Here is a 16,690-nt window from a genome sequence, read left to right as displayed (position 1 = left end):
TTCCTGCCATAACTCTGAGACCATGTCCAATATCTCCTCTATCCAGGTCCTTTTTATCTAACTCTCTGTGTTGTCTCCCCTCTTTGACTATGAGCTCCTTGAGAAAGGATATTAGTTCTTCCTCTTTTTGTTTCCTCAGTTCTTATTGCCCTCTGTGGCCCATAGTAGGCTCTTGTTGACTACCTCCCAACTGACCTTTCAGCCCCTTTTTCTGAGCCTTCATTGAGGACTCTCTTTTTGCTTGTATTCGCTTGTGTTGTATCTGTGACATTTGGCCCAATTTCTGGTCCATAGTACCTACTTAGAGTTTGCTCACTTGACTCCTGGGTTTAGCACATTATCCATCCTGCCATCTAGACTCGGCCAGGGTCAAATATCTACAACATGTCACTGCCAGTGCCCAGGTGCAGGCCCTGCCTGCACTATTGAGATAGCCTGCTGACCTTCCTACCCTGCCTCTCCTGACTCCCATCCATCCTCAGGACCTGGGGAAGGAGGATTTGAGCTGGGGTCTTCCTCACTCTAAGGCTAGTGCTCCATTTCATATCCTACCTTGCTGCCAGTATGAATTATTATGTAGAATGATTGTTTACAAAGTCGGAGAAGGTGGTGGGGGACCTTCCATAGAGAACCCAGAAATACATTTCACTGAAATAAGAATAAAAAGAATAAGGGTTGAGAACCAGGTATGTGAATCATGATCAAGAGCAATTGTGGGAAGACCCAAGGGATAGCCATTGGCAGCTCAGACCTCAGAGGATGTGGCAGGCTGCAAACAATTCAGAAGCAAGATGGCGATTGTGCTTGATTCATGTGAGAGATGCAGGCAGGCAGGTGGCAAATGAGAAAAGAGAGACTGTGTGGAAAGGAGACAAAGGGCTGAGGGGCCAGATGCCTGTAATGAGTCAGAGGAAGGTCCAGTTGTTGGGAATTAGAATCCCCGGCAGCTGGGATTAAGGGAGGAGGAGTGGAAGGAAAGCCGTCTGGGGGTGGATCCACTTGAGCCTTTGTGCCTCTGGTCAGTACCAGTGAGACTTAATGCGGAGAGGATTTAACAGGGGCAGGTTTTGCTTGTTCTGGGCTTTGATCTGTGACGGAACGAGAACACTGCCATGTGGATTTGGGCAGGGGAGAGGCCAAGACACAAAACCCTTGAGTGGGCTGCTGGGATTCTTTATAGGAAAATCCCAAATTGGGTCTGTCTTGTTCTTCTTCATCATCCTTCATTTTTAAAGAGTACCAATCAATGCTTGTTGATGGGTCTTTCTAAGAGTTCTTCAGATTCTCACCTCACCCAACATAGAGCAAGACTGCCCGTGGGCGCTGTGAGAAGCTGGATGGTGTAATGGATAGAGTACCAGGTCTGGAGTAAGGTCATTTTCTTAAAATTATCTTCCTGAGTTCAGGTCTGGCCTCAGAACTAGCTGTGCAAGGCACTTCACCCTGCTTGCCTCAGTCTTCTCATCTGTAAAACGAGCTGGAGAAGGAAATGGCAGAGAACTCTAGCATCTTTGTCAAGAAAACCCAAATGGGGTCACAAAGAGTCAGACACAACTGAATATCACCCGCAACAACAAAAGCCAGCGCCATGGGAGAGCTGGGTGTGTGCTTCTGCTACTCAATGATATTTCTCTAGGGAAGCAGAGGCAGCACACTATAGCCATAGCAGATAGAGAGCTGGCCTCTAAATCAGGAAGACTTAAATTTAAGTCTCATCTCTGACACAGACTATCTGTGCAACCCCAGGGAAAATCACTTGACTTCTCACTTGCCCAGACAATGCCCTAAAGCACTCATTTGTAAAATGGGTGCCAATGGATATGGGAAGAGAGTATCCTCCAGAGTTCAGTGAAATCACTGATTCAGTTCAATCCATCTCCCTCTTCTTCTTCCTCTTTCTCCTGCTTCTCCCTCTTCTTTCCTCCTTCCTTCTCCTTCACTTCCATTTTCTCTTTCCTTCTCCTCTTTTTTTCTTCCAGCTTTCTTCCTCCTTCTTTCTCTTACTTTTCCCCCTTTCCCCCCTTCTCTTTGCCCTCCTCTTCATCCTCCAGGAGAAAGAACATTGCACTTCATTCAGAAATTCTGTCTCTGCTTACCTTTGTGAACTTATGCAAGTTGCTTGGACAAATCTCTGAGGTCCAGTTTGCTTTTTGTTAAATGACAAGACTGGACTAAATGAACTCTAAGGTTCCTTTCAGGCCTAAGTCTGTCTATCTGTCTGTCTGTCTTTCTCTGAAATTACCTAACTTCTCTGAACCTCATTTTCCCCATCTGTAAAATGGGGATATCAAAGAAAAAAACAAGTGAAATAAAACCAGTAAACACCTAATTGAATCATTGTGGAGATGGGATGCTGTGGGATCCCCTCAATTGATTGACCTTTGAGTAGAAAACTCAAGGACTATTTGCTGGGGAATGTTACAGTGAAGTTGCCTTTGGGGTTATGGGTTGGACTGGATGGTCAGTGAGGTCCCTTTTAATCCTGGAATTCTGAGATTCGAAAACCAAGGATATACTGCAAAGAAAGCACTTTGCCAGCTTTCAAATATCAAGGAACTATTTCATTCCAGTGGTTCTGGTTGTTTGATGTTGTTGGAGAGACTGTGTAGTGAAGAGAATGGACAGTCAGCTGCAGGTCAGAAAGAGCTGAGTTTGATTCTCACCTCTGACACCCACTGTTATGTGGCTATGAGCAGAAATTCTTAGCACTGTAGGCAACTCTATACATTGCAGAGAAGGGGCTGAGCTGCTGATAGATAGAGCTTCCTCACTGGGCTCTCCTGATGGCCAGGTCTGGATAAAAGAAATGGTGATGATGAAGATGAGGATGAGGGTGAGGAAGCTGGAAATACTGCTGCCTCCTTCAGAAGTTCTGCTCACTGCTCTGAGCATCCCAGACCTTGGCTTCTCCATGGTCCCTCACATTATTTACCCTAGACACAAGCATGTAAGTTCCAAATAAAATAAGTACTAGGTTACCTGGCATTATCCGCAGAGAGGCTCAGGCACAATCAAAGAGGCTATTGGTCACACACGAGCCTTGACAGCTGCCTTGGACCAAGCAGGAAATGATAATGATAATTCTGTCATTGATGGGCCAAGTGTACAGGGGAAGACAGGGTGTTAGAGGAGAGCTCATTCTAGAGCCTCAGGATGGCATTTCTCCTGAGTATCCTGGTCCTAACGGTCACAGGGAATTTCCTGGATGCTGAAGGCACAGGGGGCATAGCCAGTGGCAGATCACACTTGTTTAACTAGCTAGAAGCCCTCAGTGGGACCCATGCAATTAGAACCTATGACTCATTCCCTTTGAAGAGCCCTTTATTAAAGAGACGAGAAGAACCACAGAAGAGTTCTGTAGACAGAATAATAAGAAGCATAAAGGAAGTCACAGTTTATATAACATCTTAAGTTTTGAAAGCCAGCCTGGTGGAGGGCAGAGGTCTCCAAGCGTCACATGTGATAGAGAAACTCCCAGATGCTGCAGAATGCATATTACAATAGAATTGGGAAGGGCTTGACAATACAAAACAACACAGATTAAGTTCATGTCGGATTTTCCAAGTCAATATGCAGTGGTAGGCATCCTATTTGGCTTTGAAACCAATGGTAGAGGGACAGAGACATCCTAGAATCTAGGATGACTGGGCTCACACACCATCTCCAATACATACTGACTGTGTGATCATGGGCAAGTCACACAACCCTTCAGAGGGTGAGGCAGCTCTCTAAGACTAGGTGAACAGAAGAGGTGCCAACCTGCATTAGTGGAGAGAGTTTTCTCACATGAGGTTTATATCAATGGAATTCCAAATCCAGTCCCTAGGCTTCAAATTTCACAAAATACTTCATACGAATTGTCTCACTTGAGCATTGAAACAACCTTGCAAAGTGGCTACTACAGATATTCTTATTCCCATTTTGTACAGGAGGAAACTGAGTCCCAGAGAGTTTGCATGACTTACCATTGTAGACAAGTGTCAGATGTGGGAAGCTCTCCTTTATCCAAGCCATGCATTTTAGGTTTTTATTTTTGCATCCCCAACACTTAGCAAAGGGCCTGGCATGTAGCAGGTGTTTAATTAATAAAATGCTCTTTGAATTTAACTAAAATAGAATTCCACATTACTTAGATGACCCCAAGAAGACCAATCTACTATAAATATACTGTTTTTGTACCACACAGTCCTGCTCTATTGATTGAGAGGAAAATATTGGAAGAGTAGATCGCCAAGTATGGACTCACCAGAGCTAGGTCAGTGGAATGAAGCTAAGAGCCTTATGGGCTCTGGAGGCCAGTCCCAGAAGGCTCTGTGGTCCAAATATATCTCTCTTTAGCACAATTCAGGGAACTAGGTTTGTTAGATCCAAGGTACATTGTTTTCACCTGGAAAAGGTCCCCCCCAACTTGTGCCAAAAAAGCATTTCTCTGCTTCTATAATAACAAATCTGGAAACACTTTGAAATAAAGGGAGCAAAACTGGAGCCATAAGTTTCCCAGTGACAACAAATGAAAGAGCAATGGAAGCATGCTTGGAGCAGGGGCTCCAAATGTTTTTCTCCCAGGATGCTTTGGTGCTGGAGTAACTAATGGCTCTCTCCCCACCTCCACTCACCCCATACCATTATGCAGGATATTCCAGTAAACAGTCCCTGGTAATTGAAGAAACCCCACCCCCAGGGATAATGAAAGCACACTGAGACCAAATGGGATTGAGAGAAAATGAGAGACAGCCTACCTCACTGGTGGTCTCCAGACAAAGAATAAATCCCCACTTCTCAGGTACATTGTAATGGAGAATCCCATTTAAATGAGGGTTAGACTACTTCCATTTTAGAGGTTCTATAATTCTCTAGGAGAGACGGGGGTGTTTTCAAGATCATAAGACAAATTTAGAATGATGTTAGAGCTCCTGTAGTTCCATGTTATTACTTAACAGACAATGAAACTGAGCTCCAGAGAAGATAAGTGATGGGCCTAAGGTCATACAGGTAATTAGTTACTAGCAGAGCCAAGATCTGAACTCAGATCAACTTGGGTACAATGAATGGTGCAATAGAAATTCAGCAATTCAAGAAGCTTTTTTAATCATTCCATTTTGCACGGTGACAGTGGAAAGTTAACAAAGCATCAACCTCCACCCCCATGCTACGGTTCCCCTCTGATTTTAGATGCTACCTTTGTCTCAACTCTCTGCTGAACCTCTGTTAAGCCCCTAGACTTATGATGGGTGAACTTTCATAATTTCTAGCCCAACTTTGAACCCTACCCTGATCCTTTCCTTAGCCATCATCATCCCATGCTGCCCAGGATGCAGCCCCTTTCTCTATCTCTTCAGCCTTGGGAGCAATAATCATTTAATGCAGGGGTGGTGGTGGTGGGTTACTAGGTGTCACATTGCATAGAGCACCGTTCTATTGAACTGATTCAGTTCAATCCATCTCCCTCTTCTTCTTCCTCTTTCTTCTCATACGGGAGGACCTGAGTTCAAATCTAGATTCAGATACTTGACACTTACTAGCTGTGTGACCCCGCCAAACACACACACACACACACACACACACACACCAAAAAATAATCATTCAATGACATCATTCCTGGAAAGGAGGACATGTTAACTCACCCATGATTCCAGAGGAATGATGAAAAAACATGCTAGTCATCTGATAGATTTTATGAATTTAGGTTGCAGACTGAGACATATTTGAACATAGCCAATGAGGGAATTTGTTTTCTTGACTATGCATATTTGTTAAAAGGAATTTGCGTTTTTCTTCTTCTATAATGGGGTGAAGGTGGGAGGGAGAGAAAATAGATTTCTGCTGGTTAAAAAAAAACAAAACACTTAAAAATAAAGAGGTAGAGCATGCTAAGGGTTTGGAATATTGCATATACTTTCAGATGAGATCTTGGTATTGTTATGTATAAGTGTTTTCCTGTGTTACAAGAAACTTTTCATGGGGTAGAGCCATCTGAAAATACTTGTAACAACAAAGCATACCCATCGAAGGAAACAAAACAGAAGAGAAAAATATATTTAAAAACCAATCAATGACTCTTCTCATCATATTTGTAATTTCATCATGAACACAACCCTCCTTGGCCATGATTGCTCCTTATATATTGTCTTCTGTTATTAAAATCCAAGCTTCTTGAGGGTAGAAGTTCTCTTGCTTACTTGTATTTAGAGCTTCAGTGCTTACCACAGAACATGGAACATAAGAACACTTTGTAAATTTCTTTTAAATTGTTATTTTCATTCATTCATTCACTTACCAGTTCTAGGTACAGTTCTAGATACTATCATTACAGAGGCAAAAAAGAACTACTTACTTCCTGTAAGAAGCTTATATTCTATTGGAAATAGCCCTAGCTTCAGAGTGACAGGACTCAAGTTTGAATCTGGTCTCTACAGCACCTTGCGCAAGTCACTTAGCCTTGGCCCTCCATTTCCTTACTCATAAGATGGAAGTAGTGGACTAAGTGACTTTCAAATTTGTCATTCTCTGATCTCTGACTGAGCTTTTCCTTCTAAGTCTCTATATCTATGAAAGTTGCTGATACAGGAGAGATGTGCATTTCCTGAGTAATAGGGAAGAGTCAGTACAACATACTGGGAAAAGTCTCCCTGAACCAAACAAAACATAGAATTGGACAGAGAGGTGCCTATGAAAACATGTTCCTGAACCCTAGGAGATCTCTTGTGAGGGAGTCTTGTGGATGTGGGAACACAAAAGAAGACTTCAGAGACAGAGACACCTTGAACTCTATTTTTAGAACCATTATTTTTGAGTTATGACAGAGATAGCCAGAGATAGTGAGGATGTATTTCTGGTCCCCTAGGAAAAGAACTCACTACCTTCTGTTGGAAGCTGAGGAGAAGTGCAGGGAGAGTTGTAAGCCTAAAGAAACAAGGGAGCAGAAAGAATTTTACCAGGATATCTGGATGGTAGTCATGAAATGGAGATTTTTGCTAGAAGCTTATAAAAACATAAATTATAGGAGGAGTAACATGGCACCCTTGGCTATAGGAACCAAAGAGGGGAACACCAACATAGAGGAGTACCCTTGATGGAGTTCTACCCTATACAATATTAAAAAGTGATAAAGAATAAATGGACTTCTGGGAGAGGGCTGCACCTTGGCAGTGTTATTTTCTACAGGCTCTCATATGAGTTGTATTCATTTAACTTTACCTGCAAATAAACTAGTTTATCCTTTGAATCTTGTGAACCAGTGTGCTTCAAAAGGGAATTGATGATACCCTTGCAAATGTGTGTGTTAAGTGCCCAAATTATTTGAATAGGTACAACCAATCAGAGAGGGGAGAAACACCTCACCTGTACCTAGGTACTTTGTGTCAAGAAGGAAGCTCTAACTCAAGGGCTACACAGACATGAAGAGATGAACAAATTAACTAATAAAAGAAGGTGAGACAACAGGAATAAATAATTTGAAGGAAGAAGATAGAGAAAGAAGTGACGAAGGAAGATGATAAGGGAGGAAAGAAGGAAGTGATACAAGTATTTAATAAGTATCTACTATATAAAGACTTTAGAGCAGTTAGGTCATACAGTGGATAGAGCACTGGGCCTGGAGTTAGGAAGACTCGTTTTAAATTCAAATTCAGCCTCAGACATTTACTAGCTGTGTGATTCTGGACAAGTCACTTAACTCTGTTGGCCTCAGTTTCCTCATCTCTAAAAGCTGGAGAAGGAAATCACTCTGGTATCTTTTGCCAAGAAAAGCCAAAATGGGATCACAAAGAGTAAGACATTACTGAAAAACAACAAATACAAAAAAAAAATCCAAACCTTTATACAAAAGACCAGGATTTAAGTAAAAACAACAAATGAACTACCATCAAATAATACTCTGAAGTTTGTGAAATGGTTTGCACATACCTTATTTTACTTTGATCATCACAACCCGCCCTGCCTCCACCCCCTACCGAGTTAGGATTAATCATCATCATTTTACAGATCAAGAGATAGATGGAATATCCAGTCTATGGTCACACAGCTAAGTTCATTCCTGGAGCAGAATTTGAACCCGGTTCCTCCTGATTCCAAGTCTAGTGTTATGTTACTAGACTACACTTTTTGGTTCTGCTATTTAGTAGCTTTGAGACTCTGGGCAAGTTAGCGTCCCCACCTGAACTTCAGTTTCTTCCTCCACACTTCACAAGGGTGTCATAAAAAAGAGCTTTGAGAGGTATCACGGTGCAGTACAAAGAATCCAGGTTTGGGATCAAAACATCTGGCTTCAATTCTGGCTCTGTGTCTGTAATATTGGACTTCTCTGGGCCTCAGTTTCCTAAACTGTAGAATGAGATTTGGACTAGAGAATATGAAATCTCTTTGATTTCTAAATATATGATCTTGACCTGAATGTGCTATAAATGTGAGTTGTTTTAAGTGGTTTGGGACAGATTGTGCATAGATAGAAACTCATTCTTAATCTCATTTTTATGAATTTCTTTTGCTTTTATGTAATTTTGTTCCCAAATGTCCCTCCCTCATCCAGTGAACCATATCTCTAATAAAGATTTTAAAAGAGAGGAAAAAAGATCAACAAAACAACTAATTTATCAATGGTTTCTGACAGTATATGTAATATTCTATACTCATAGTCTGCCCTTTCTGCAAAGAAGGCAGGGAAAGGCATAGGGAATAATTTTCAGGGCAAAGACCTGTAAATGAATGTTTATTTCATTTTATTGTTATATAACAGGAACTGCAAGATGGTTTTGTGCGTGTGTGTGTGTGTGTGTGTGTGTGTGTGTATTTGTGTGTGTGAGTTTTTTGAGGAGATTGGAGACAATGGGTCACAATGGTCTGTAAAGGAAAAAAGATGACAGAGCATCTTGGGGAGGAAGGCAGCAGGAAACGTCAGAGAGCTTGGGCTGACAGAGCCAATTGTTCTCCGAATTCAAACGTTGACTCAGTTCAGAAAGCAGTGGGGAGTGGGAGGAATCCTTTGAGTGACTAAGATTCCTGGGGCCTTGTTGTTCATCCCCCATCACTCCTGCCTGATTGTTCATATTCTGACCAGAGATGCGGTAAGGGTAGGCGAGTGGGAGGCAAGGGCATTGATTGTGTCACCACTGACTGGAAGACTTTCCTTGAGTTGTTTCTTTGGATGGATTTTTTTCAAATGTAATTGGTGGAGGTGGCTTAGAGTGTGGCTTCATGCAGGAGTGGAAGGTGGCAAGAGTAGCCAAGAACCTTCAGTTCTAGTCCCAGTTATGACCCATACTGGCTGTGGGACTTCAGCCAGGTTACTTCACTTGTCTGTATTTGGTGTCTTCAGTGATCATTTCAAGGTAACAACATCTTCCCCACCTACCCTTCCAAGGGTAGTTGATTAACAGCATAGTAGAAGAGATAGAGAATGTATAGGTAGGAAAATCTCATTTGAAAAGCAAAGAGAAGGGCAGCTAGGTGGCATAGTGGATAGAGTACTGGCTCTGGAGTCAGGAAGACCTAAGTTCAAATCGGGCTTCAGACACTTGACACTTACTAGCTATGTGACCCTGGGCAAGTCACTTAACCCCAATTGTCTCGCCAATTAAAAAAAAAAACTAAGCCAAGGGATATTCTTCATGTATTTTTTATTGTTTTCTGCCAGAGTAGAATTCTTGTTAAAGCATCTACATTCCAAAGCCACAGGACGATCTAGATGAACAACTCCCTATTTTTTTTTTCAATTAACATGAATGAACAACTGACTATAAAGGAGGCAGTGTCATATCAAAGATCTCTGGCTCTTAAGTCAGAGGAGCTAGGTTCAAATCTAGCCTATGACAATTACTATGGATGAGACCTTAAAACAAAACACTTAAGTTCCCTGGGCCAAAGTTTCCCCATTTATAAAATGTTAGTGTTGGATTGGCCAACCCTGAGATTCTTTCTAGCTCTATAACCCTGTTATAAGAAGCTTATTTGTCCTGGTTCATAGTCAGGATTCCTTTCAAGTATTGGTTTTAAATGGACAGAACTTCCTTCCAACTCTCCAGTTTTCTGTTGCTTATCCAGCAGGAAGCATTTAACACAATAGGCGCTTGGAGGAGAAGATCCACACGAGCAGAAAGATTCAGTAACTGAAGGACTAAAGCTAAAGCTATCCCAGGAGTTCCGGACCTTCTGAGTTGTTTGGACAGATGTTGCACATCAGAGATGAATATGAAATGTCATGAATATCTGTTGTCTTTACCTTTGAGGAGAAGAAAATAGGATAATTGCTTGTTTTGCATTTTGATTTTCTTGTTATGGACCTGGGAGTTTTTGTTTTAAGCATTTTCTGTAGTAAAGGAAATAAAGGTCTGTACTATACATGATATCCACTGTAGTATGGAAGGGGTGTTAGGTTTGGAGTTTTTTTGGGGGAGGCATAGATAAGAGCAGTACCTAGGCTTTATTTTCAAGTATTCTGGACAGGTACTTCACAATCCCAGGAGAGAGACAAAGCCTTGATTCCCACCTTAGGGTCAAGTCCCCTCAAGATGAACTTGAGTCTGGAGCCAGAGCTTCTTGTGGAAGGGGGCCCCAGTAGAATATAACTCCTTGGAGACAGGAATGAACTCATTTTTTTGTTTTAACTCCTTAGAGACTAGAACAGTGCCTTGCTCCTAATAAACGTTGATTGAATTAAATGGAATCATCAAGGATGAGGCAACTCAATTGCTCTTCCCATTGGCTCACAGCCACCCTCAAATGTAGGATCTCTAGAGACCTCAGCAATTTTATCAGGGAGACATCTTACACCTTCCATTTTGGATGGCTCAGCTAGCCTACCTAAATGTCTACAGAAAAGTCGAATTCTGAAATGCATCCATGCACAGCAGAAAAACAGACCCAGAAGATGGCTCCCAGGAGTGAGATCCTAATGGCAAGTTTATTAGATAAAAGCATGGGGAGAACAATTTGATCTCTTAAAACTGCATTAAAACCCAGAACACTGTTCCACATATGGTTTCTGGATTTTATCCTCTTCTTCTCTTCTGAAACTGCCCTAGACAGCCAGATGATGGGGACTTCCTAACAGCAGTGACCTTAGACTCAGGACTCAGAGGGCAGTGGAAATGAATTGCAACTGGAAAAAGAAGTTAACAGCTCATTCATTCATTCAACAAATGCTATATGATCCAGAGATGTAGGGGTTGGACTGGACAGCCTTAGAGGTTCCTTTGATTTATTAATCTGTGTGCCTACAAATGAACACTTCTTTGAGGAGGCTTTTCAGGAGCAAAACCTCTTCTTCAACCCTAGTTTTTAGTCATGGGGGCTCTTAGTGTCCCTCAAACCTTTTCACAATAGGGAATACCATATTTTGTCTAGGCCTTAAGCCAGTCAGACCTAGATAAAGACCGCATAGAGGGATTTGTTTTTTCAGGCAGAAAAATCACACCATGATACCTCAAATTGTGGAGAAGATGCAGCAGAGGATAGAGTTGTTTGGACCATTTTATAATTCTTCATCTCAACTCCAGAGAGATCTGGGGGTTTCAGTGGAGTGAGTACCAAGCTTAGGGCAAGACCTGGATACTAATGCCAATTCAGACAGCAGAGTTGTAACTAGGGCAAGGTGAATGGAAGCTCTGCACCAGGGAGCCAATTTTAGAAGGCGCTGATATCATTGCAGTCGTTCAGCCAGAGGATTTATTTAGCACCTATTTGGCAAGAAGGATTTGGCAAAGTCAGATGGCTGACTTCCCACACCTATCAGTTGCACTTCATATAAACTACTCCCTAATTTGGCCCTGAACAATGCAATTTACTCTCTGTGGGACCTTGGGCAAATCACTTGACTTTTCTGATGCTCAGTTTCCAAAATGAAAGCGCTGGGTAAGATGGCTCCTGCATTCCCTTCTGGCTTTAACTCCTGGGATATTATGGCCGTTTGTAATGTTTTATTTACTTTAGCAAAAATGTTACTTTCTTTGAGTAAATCCCTGGGCTTTCCTTTGGATTCCTGTTACTACCTTCTGTTTCCTGTACAGTTCAAGGTATAAGAATTGGTGACTTGGGGTGTCCCTCCTTGAAGCTAGAGGGAGCCTATTATTCAGCAGACTAATGAAAGAATTAATGAATGAATAAAAAATAATGTCAATAGCTGACATTTTTATAGAGCTTAGTATATGTCAGGCACTGTGTTAAATGCTTTACAAATATCGTCTCATTTGATGCTCACAACCACCCAGGAAGTAGGTGCTATTCTTCTTCCCATTTTATAGTTGAAGAAACTGAGGCAAATAGAGGTTATGTGACTTGACCAGAATCACACAACTAAACAAATACTTAATGCAAGATTTGAGCTCAGAGCTTCCTGATTTCATAACCAACATTGTACCCTTTGTGCCACTGCTGCTGCCACCTAGCTGACTCTGCCTCCTTGACCATGTCAATTCAATTTTATTCAACAAATGATTATTAGACAGACCCGTGGAGTGACGAGCTAGATGCTTAGGTCTACATAGAGTTTAGGCCACACACCAGCTTTGCTCTCATGGAATTTGTCATTTGGTGGGATAGGAGGTAAAACACCAAGAGAGCTAATGATACTAATGCAAAATATTCCATAAGCTCACCAGGGAGGTACATAGCTAAGCTCTATGAAATAGTAAATGCCAATTTTACTTTCTCCCTTTGTAAAAAAATCTTTTACATCCATTAACACATTTGATCTTCACAATATCCCTGGGAGATATGTAATTAATAATGATATTAATATTTCATGATTATAGAAGACTTTAAGGTTTATAAAGTTATTTTCTCACAACAACCCCTTGAAGCAGGTGTTTGTGGCAGGAAACACACATGGCCAAGGGAATTTGCAGCTCTGAAACTGTAGGGCAACACCATGTCTCCAGAGGGTCCCCATAAAAGTCACTGAAGAGAGGAGGGGCAGCGACAGCAAGCTGGCTTTGCTTTTCATAGGCTACAGTGTCTCAGCTTAATAGGTCAGTAAATGACTATGTAGACATGTATGTATACATCTGAATGTATAAATAGTGATTTTGTAGAATTATTTCCGTTATAAACTTCTGGGTTGTTGTTTTTTCAATGACAGAAATCACATTTTGGAGGGTAATTTATTTGATAGTAGCCTCTATCTGGACCAAGAAAGGAGCCCTGCTCCTTTTCCCATAGGAAATAATCCCAGAAGTAAAGGGATTTTCCTTATTGTCAACTGCCTAGCCCTAGTCAGGACCCGTGCCTCCACTAAGAACGTCGGGATTTTTATCTTTCTGCCAAGAACTGAGTGGTCCTGCCAACAGACTCCAAGGAACCAGTTCACCCTGGTTGCTCCATTGATCCTTCCTATCCTCCTGGTGGCTGCCTCCACTACACCAGAAGAGGGTCTCTTCTAATCCTTGACATATGCTGCCCATAAGAGTGGCTGTGTGGAGATAATTCTTAACACATGACTGCAATGATGGCCATTCTGATCCAGGTAGGAAGAGAGCAAGGCACTTGGGAAGGCCAGTAGCAACAATGCATTGGGAATTGGGGTGGCCAATCCTTAGTGTGGAGGAAGACAAAAACACTAGGTTTGGTGTCAGGAATTCTGTGTTCAAATCTTGTCTTTGATACTTCAACAAATCAAAAAGTATTTATTTAGTGCCTACTCTCTACCAAACACTGTGCTAGGCACTGGGAATACCATTACAATGAAAGAAACAATCTGTGCTTCAACCACACCTTCCCATGTCCCAATTGCTGGGCATCCAATGGTTATTTTGCATGTCTAGTTATTTCCTAGCCCTGTGCCCTTACATTAATTTTACCCTGCCTCTCCACTTGTTCAACTCCCATTTTTTGTTTTGTTCTGTTGTTTTATTTTTTACAATAAAGAAAACAATTGAAAGAAACCAAATGTCTTATAGAGGCAAAGTGTAGTCAAATGTGCTGGATCTGTAAGCTGAAAGCTTAGTTCAAATCCCAGCCTGCTATTTATTCCCTGTATGACCAACCAGAAACAATTTATGTTCCCAGTGCCTTAGTTTCTTCATCTGTAAATAAGGAAGTAAGAGAAGATGGCCTCCAAGTCTTTGAGAGAACAGCTATGTGGCACCATAGCAAACAGAGCACTAGCCTTGGAGTCAGGGACATGTCTTCCTGATTTCAAAGCTGGTCCTAGACACTTACTAGTTGTGTGACCCTGGACAAGTCACTTAACCCTATTTACTTCAGTTTCCTCATCTGTTAAATGGACTAGAGACAGAAATGGCAAATGACAAGAAAACCCTAAATATGGTTATGAAGAGTCAGGCATCACTGAACACACATACAATCTATAATCCTAAATGAAGTATCTGATATCTCCTCATTCCATGTCCAATGATGCTCCAAGTGTACTGTCATAACTAGGTCATCCCACCTCCAAAGGCTTTGTGTTTTCCTCTTCTGCAGCATGAACAATGATGGGGTGATGGGTGGAGCTGAATAAAAACAAGAGGAGAATCATTCAAGCTCAGTGCAATGTGGCATCTGAGGAGGAAGAATAAGTGTGAGAAGCAAATTATATTTTTAATATTCTGTCCATGTTAATAATCTCTAAACTGCTGCTAGTAACAGTGGTGAGGAGTTTAAAAATGCATTATCTTTGTACATCTCTATTCCCAGAGGAATTTTTGTAATCAGTTTTTAATCTTTTAGAAGCTCTCCAATTCATTCTGCCAAGTTACTTTGTTTCACTTGTTGAATTACAAAAAGACAGGCACTCAACCAGCCCCCTGTATCTTGGGGTGGTCATTCATTCACTCAGGAGAGCAGCACCTGAGGAGAAAGGGATGCGATTATGAAATGATATTTTGTAGGGGCTACAAGGGGAGAAAAATCTCAGTATTGAGAGGAAGCATTGGATTTGAACTAGTGGGGAAGGAACCCTTAGCTCTGAAGAGGCAGTGTGGCATAAGTAGGGGTGTGTTGGTCAATGTTTAACAAGGCACTCTCTGAAAAAAATGTGTGGATGACATGCATTTAAATTTAATATGTTATTACCATCATTTACCCATCATTTTCTCAAGTCTAGACACTGGGTCCTGGCCACCTGGGTGCAAGAATCACAGGACCATAGATTTCAGAGTTATGCCAGACCCTAGAGATCCTGTGGTCCTACCCCTTATTTTCCAGCTATAGAAAGTGGAGCTCAGAGAGAGGAAGTGATTGAGCTAAGGTCACCTCTTTAGCAAACTGTAAAACCAGGATTTGAACCCATGAATCCAGGGGTCCTGGTGGCATCTATTGGACCAGGAAGTACTCCCTCCTTGTAACATATGGAAGAGTCCACATTTTATTTTAGCACTTTCCATTTTCAAGTCACTTTTCAAATACTAGCATTGTGAAACAGCCTAAGAGTTTTATCTTCATTTTACAGATGGATAATTCAAGTCTCCACCATAGGATTATGAGGCCATAGATTTACAGTTGGAAAGAATCTTAGAGGTCATAAGGTGCAACCCCCTCATATTATCACTGAGGAAATTGAGACCCACAGATTTTAAGAGACTTTCTAGGGGCATAAAACTATCAACATCAGAACCAGGATTTGAACCCACATCTTCCTGACTCTAGGTCCAGAGCTCTGTATACAACACGAACTCTGTTAAGGGGGTTGGTGCAGGTCCCACAGCTAGAAAATGCCCACCATTCATTCAGCTGAAATTTGACCCCAGGTCTCCTGACTTGGGCATGCAGGAGTGGGGGGGGATTGCTTGTATGCATTAGATCAAGTGGCTGTTGAAGTCTGTGCCTTCAAGTTCAAGGTTCTTTTCATTCCAATTCTATGGTAGAGATGGGAACCTCACTGAAATTGGAGTTAGCTGACCCTTGGCACTGCTACTAATTCATCTGGGGACTTTGGAACAGGATCTCTGGATTCTGGTCCCTCTAGGGCTCTGCTCTCTCATCTTGTAAAATGGGAGCAACATAACTTTATGTCCTTCCCAGGGCTGGGGCTTTGTTTGTTTTTCTGAACCTATGATGTCAATGGCCTGACCTGTCTGTAGTTTGTAGTTGTGATGTTTCCAGATCGGTTAAGTAACTTTCCCAGAGTCACACAGTCAGTATATGCCAGAGATAGGATTTGACCCCTACCTGACTCTGAAGCCATTTCTTTTCTTTAAATTAGCTTTGAGGATTGTCCCAACATATGATCTGTGATGTAGACATGCATACACATATAAACTTACTGGTGTATATACACATGTATAGGTATGTATGTATAGGTACATGTGTATATACAAATGTATATGTGGAGAAATGTATGATGCATATCTATGTGTGTATGTGCATGTGTGTGTACATATATATTATATATGTACGTACATGTGAATGTACGTATATAATATAACACTGTATGACTGAATAAGCAACTTCACTGATCTTGTTCCCTCATCTATAAAAGAAAGGGGTTTGATTACATGACCTCTGAAATCCCTTTCAGCTCTAAATCTATGGTCCTGTTTGATCTGTTTGAAAATTACTATTTGGAACATAATTCCAGATGTTACTATTTTGTGGATAATTGAAAAACAGATGTTGAACATGTTAGCATGGGCATTTAGGACCTTGTCTCCGATGTAGTTGACTCTTGTTCCCAGAGACAATGGGTAGGAACAAACTTAAACAAAAAGTATTATTTCTTTATCCTGGTGGTTGCTGGAAAACTTGAGGGGGGAGATAT

The sequence above is a fragment of the Dromiciops gliroides genome, chromosome 4 (genome assembly GCF_019393635.1).
Source record: "Dromiciops gliroides isolate mDroGli1 chromosome 4, mDroGli1.pri, whole genome shotgun sequence".
In the NCBI taxonomy this organism is placed as follows: Eukaryota; Metazoa; Chordata; class Mammalia; order Microbiotheria; family Microbiotheriidae; genus Dromiciops; species Dromiciops gliroides.
Note: the sequence above shows the minus strand (reverse complement) of the source record.